Consider the following 6219-nt stretch of genomic DNA (forward strand, 5'->3'; position numbering starts at 1 on the left):
TTTTTCATTATTCGACTTCCCGAGAACGTTGAGCCAATAAATGTAAAAACATAAATTGCTAAAAAACGTTTGATTCGCAGAATAACGTTTAGGGCAGGAAAGGCGCTCTGCTTGTAAACACTTTCACTCAAAGTTTCGTCTGGCTACGAAACAATAATTTAAAAGACTAACGCATAGGGAAACAGCGAGCATGATACCCCGAACAAGGTAAAAGTTCGAGTAGCAAACTGATGTTTTGCTCGACCTCACCCAGCTCCCGTTGCTGGCAACAAAATTCTCTCGGTGAGGCGCAGTTTGAGGAAAGGCCGGCGCTTTGTAAACTCGAACGAATGAAAATTCTCTCGCGCGCGCTGCAATAGTCCGGGGACACGAGTGAGCTAGAAGCTTTTCTGATAAATCGCTAAACTTTATCCATTCGGGCAAAACCCCGCGGGCGAAAACACTTTACAAGAGGGTTGAATGCGGGGGGACGTTAAGGGCAGAACGACATGGAGGATCGTAAAACCACAGCCCCCATGTCCTTTTCGTCTTTTATATATCTATACTCAAACTTTTCCATTTACTCGAACTGCATGTGTATGCAAAACACTTGCGTTTTTACGTTTCGTTCTTATGAGCCCGGAACTAATAATTGCTCGATAAAAAATCGCTGTTTTTCCTCTTCGAACGAAGTTTCTGGTAAAGTTTTCATTTGCGAAATGCAACCCTAGCATTCTTCCTCACTTTCCATTATTCTAGGATCCAAAATGACAGTTTTTTAAATTTCCAATTTTTATTCAGGTCACTGAAAAATAGCTGAGAGAGAATTTCATGAATTCAAGTATTTTTTCAACTTCTTATGCAAAACCAGGACGCTTTCGGTCCTACAGTATTTTTGGCCATAAAATCTCTATTACGGTGATAAACAGACTCATCAGCATATAAATCTCTTCGTATTTTAATGACGTATATAATTATATACGATAGATTGAATTCGTGCAACTTTTTAATAGGAAAACTCATTAAAAAATTATAAAACTGAGAAAATTGAAAAAAAAATTTTTCTGACACATGCATCGATTCGAGAGAGTTTGTTTCAGGTTTCCATCACATACGTCAACACGATACATCGATAAACGGCAAAATTGAATTCGTATCATGGGATAAGGAAGTGAGGCATCAATCAGAAGAGTATATAAATTCGTTCATTATCTTGAAGGATCGAGATCTTGATTGGTGTGCTCGAGGTTTTTCGGCGACGTGTCTGCAATGCTAAATCGAAGTGAAGAATATCTGGCTCGTGTTGTGCAAGGAATAGGAAGTCAGGTTTCGAGAAGCATGAAAAATGGTGAAGTCACAGGATTGACAGTGAGGAGACTTGAAATAGGGAAACGATATTTAAATAGGAGAATAACAGTATCTTCGTACAAAAAACATGCAATTCAAACTCGTTAAAAATAGTTTTTGGATAATAAATCAAAGATCTTCTCATTGCATACTGTTTTTCAATTATAATTCGACAAAATCACACTCAACTTGAACATCGACACGTAATAAAAATAGATTTAGATGTATATGAATCCAGTTAACTAAGGAAACCTATTTAAAAAAAACAACGCTTTAATTCACTTGAAAAAAAGTATGGAAAAGTTAAAATCGTCGAACGATGTGTGACGGTACGAATTGAGAAAGCAAAGAATTCTTTTTCATATCCATTAATTTAAATTCAAGAATTGTAATGTGCAAGACATGGGTTACACTCGGCTCACACGTTTGTATCAATCTCGACCTGGTCACTCTATTCTGACGCTCATTACCGTGTCAAATAAACCAGGTTTCACCAGTCGATTTTTGATTAATTAATTATATAATATTTCTTCCAGAAATTTCCAAATGCAATATTCGCGAATCAGAAATAAATATTGAAAAAAAAAAAAAACAAAATCGACAATGCCATTGTATTTTTCGTCAAATTTCAATGAATTTGATCAACGCTTAGAGGAAGTTTTTGTTGTGATTCCCTGGTGATTCACATCATTTTTCAAAAAAATTGTTCTCCAGGCAGAATATTACTGTAGAGTGTGAGAGGAGAATACTTTCAGTAAAAAAATGATTATTTATTTTTCAAACGAAAGGACAAAAATAATGTTCACTTCTGTAAAGTGGTAACTTTTATCTCGATGTTGAGGGTTGTAAAAAAAATGCATTTGGACGAATGCAATGGTCATAATTCCGAATAGAAGCCAACGGTTATGCGAAATAAATGCCAAAGGCCGCGTCAAAAAGAACATTAAAACGAGTAGAAAGCTCGTGAGAGGCAATTGCCACGCGTGCTCGCCCAAACAAGCCGGTGTGTTTCCCACATGTAGGATCGTATCCAATTTTGCATTGTTGCGGCTACGGTTAGACTCGAGTGGTACTCCCGTTTCGCTACTGCCATAATGTAAGCGTTATAGTCTATCCTAATTTGACAGAGAACGCCCGCGACGACATGAATTTACGTTGCCTCTGGCATACCCCTGGATTACAAGAGGCCGTCCCCGAGATCGGATATTCTATATGTTCCATATTTATATCCACGTATAGGGTGTCTAATGATTCATTATATCGGGAATATTAATCGATGAAAAAAATTAACCTCGTTTGAAAACAAATTTATTTTTCAGAATTACCGAAAAACTGTATTATTCATTATACAACTGAAAACTCGTTTTGTAGAAATGGATGTTTTTCGTTAAAGAAAATTATTTCGTCGAGCTACCATAGTTTTCAATTTTCCTCCATGATTTCAGTATTTTGTTTTATGATTACTTGCTGAGCATTTTCCATGGCGGAACATTCTTTTGCGTGATTTAGCGTTCTTTTTTTTAATCGATTACGACGAGTCTTTACAACCTTGAATTTTATTATTCAAATCATATTTTTCGTATGACAAAATTTTGACATTTGGTCGTTTATGCAAAAGGAAAACAAAGCTTGAATAATTTGTCCAAATTTAGCGATATGAAAATATTTCGAACACAAAAAAATAAGCGTTGGTCGAGGTTCTAGGGAAAATGGAATGGCGATTTCAACGATGATAAAAATTCAAAAAATGTTTAATTTTTTTATTGAAAAATAATAAAAAAAATAGCTGTTGGGTCCGGAGCAATTCAACTAGGATCTTCCCAATCGGTGTACACTCTGAAGCCAGATTTTTAAATCTAAAATCAATACAATAAAAGCATTCATAGATTTTTTGAATTTCGCCAAAATGAAAAATCTTATTGAATACTCTAAAAATTCTACAGGTTCAACCAAAAATTCCAATTCTCTATGCAATCCATAGAGAATTAGTTTATTTACTCCAGAATGAAACTTTTTTCGCACCTGAGTGTAACACCAGCTTAAAAAATCTGGCCAAGAAATAAACTCGCTCATGGTTGTTGCTCACCAACTGATCGGCGACTCCAGGGCCACGTAACAAGCCTTCAGCCTCCTCCAGGGATCGATTTTCATGTTCGTGAAAAAATGTATTCAATTAGTTTTATGTTAAAGAACATTTCTGTGAAGCTAATTGATAGTTGTGGTGAGTGGCGATGGTGTGAATGCGACAGAAAGATTTTTCCGAAGCATCACGATTTGAGCTATCGCGAGAACAGGCTTAACACCCTGTACACATTTATGTTACGTAGATCGGGTTGGAAGGCTCTGAGAACGCGGGGTTGCGGAAGAGCGAGGGGAGCTCGCGAATAAACCATGGAAATTAGAGAGCGGTTTATGTCCGCTCTTATCCGTTATCCTGTTCCTCCTCCCTCAACTTTGACCTTGTCTCGCAGAGGTGTCATCATTTTGAAAAGCTTGACTAAGAGAAATGGGATAGAGAAGGTGGTTACGAATGGTTTATATCAGAACGGAACAGGTCAGCAAAGCAGGCTTAATAACGGCAATACGATGCAGCAGATTAGGTAAATGTATTCGAATTAATAAAACTTTTACAATTATCGCGCTCTTCGCTTTACTCTAAGAGGGTTTCTAGAGCAGGCTCCGATGATTAACAATGTCAAAACTTGCAGGCAAAATTTCACTTTGCTCTGGTTAGGCGCCCTGTGTTTTGTTGAATGTGTCGAAAAGGGGTCCTACGACGTCACCCAAGTTCCGAGTCCCGGTTCGCTGCTCCGTTGGGGCAGGAAAAAACTCGCAAAATGGTCCATTCTTGGGGAGAGCCTGGAAACTGCAGGAAGAAATCATTTTCACCAATTTTTTTGACTGTGCAATGCACAAAATAGTGTCGAACGAAGGGCTGCTGTTGAACTTCAAAACTTCCTGTTTCTACTTAAACGCGTCCGCGTTCTGCTCATGATTAAAAGTTTGCTTACACAGAGAAAGAGAGAGAGCTACACGGAGAAAATAAAGCGGTAGTGTTTAGCGTGAAATTCACTGTAAATTTAACTTAATATATTTGACTGCGGGGACAAGTTAACGAAAAATATTGATTCCAGTACGCGCTTTCAAACTTTCAATATTTTGCGAAATTTTCAGTTTTATTACAGTAAATATTGCAGATTGTGAAATTTTACACAGAAACGGTGATTTACCCACTTCGACAAAGGGCTGAGCATATAAAAAGAATGGGAAAGTAGACCGATATAGCGACAAAATACCCTTACCGTGTCCCCAGTATAACCGCATCCTAGCATAAATATTCGAAAATGTTAATAGTGCAGCGCAGTAAAATTCACCGTGACGTCAAAATTTACTAAATGCTCCGGTAAAAGTTCCAACACGTAGAGACTTTTATAGCAAAAATTACCATGTTTTTATAGTAACCTCGAACCATATCGATATTATAATAATAATCGCTACAGAGTGTGTCAAATAATGCAAAAGTTTAGGGAACCATTACCACAGTCCATAGTAAATAACGCGCTGTACTATATCAAAAATGAACACCGAGCGAATTTTGATTAACCCTCTCAGACCAAGACCTATTTCGCCTGGACGAAAAATGATTTCCTTCATAATTTTATCTCAAAATACTTTCTAGTTTCCGAATCGATTGTGACATTTCAGTTTTTTTGTTGGGAAACATGAATTTTTGAACGTTCGCTGCGCGCAGCACCAGGTCCTTAGGGAGCAAAATCAGAAAAATTTGCCAATGAATCTAGCACTTAATACCTTAAATACATCATATTAGCTTCCCTTTGAAAGGAAATAACATTTGGAGTACAGAAAACAAATGTGTACTCACTTTTCGTTTGCGATAACTAAAGCACGTTTTCATACAACGCAAACTCAACATGAAGCGCCGGCTTCATATTGATATTTTGATGGGTTAAAGCAGTTTATCTCTTGGTTTAGGAGTATCTATGATGCAATCTAACCTTGCTTCATGGAAATATGCAGTTAGAACCCCGACCTTATTGACCGATGCAGTTTTATTGGGCCTGGAAGCGCGTGTTGCGTAGAAGCAACATACGCTCCGAGAGGGTTAAAAACATAGTAAATAATGAAATGATTTGATGAAAATTTAGGAGACAATAAAAATCGTTTCTCTGTGCTATACGAAAAATTGCATAGTTTCGTATTTTTCTTTTTACCGCACTGAATTTTGCTCAATAACATAGCAAAATTCATGCGCCCACCAATTATACGAGGCGTTGCGAGTATAAATATGAAAATTAACCAGTGGCACATAGTAAAATTTGTCTAGTAAATCGAACTTTGTCAAGTAAGTCTTTGTCGAAAAGAAAATTTACTTCTTTTTGAACGGTGCGACTCAACAATACAAACATTTTCGACATTCCATCAATTTGTCCAGTCTAATTCACCAATTTTTAACATTTCACCAAAGACACGAGTGACATTCGGATATCGCGATGCATCGTTCGATGTAAGAATGTCACAGACCTAAATTTTGCCTCCCATACATAGTAAAATTTGAGAGAACTGTTTTCGGCATCAAAATTACTATGCATTTTGGTGAAATGGAAAAGAATGGCGATATAGAAACAGCACTGCTACAAAACATAGAAAATTTTTCTGTGTATTTATCCGAAATATTCGTATAAAAGTCTCTCCGTGTACTGTGAGCAATGAATATTATTTTTTTGACAGGAAAATTCAACTTTTTCCCATAATAATATCATGGATCGTAGCTCGTCACCGCACTGTCGTTACTGCACGGTAATTTTTCAATTTTAATCCTCCCCGTGTACCGATGCGAGCAATATCGACGGAGAATATTACTCGAAGCCCACT

Source organism: Venturia canescens, chromosome 1, assembly GCF_019457755.1.
Source record: "Venturia canescens isolate UGA chromosome 1, ASM1945775v1, whole genome shotgun sequence".
In the NCBI taxonomy this organism is placed as follows: Eukaryota; Metazoa; Arthropoda; class Insecta; order Hymenoptera; family Ichneumonidae; genus Venturia; species Venturia canescens.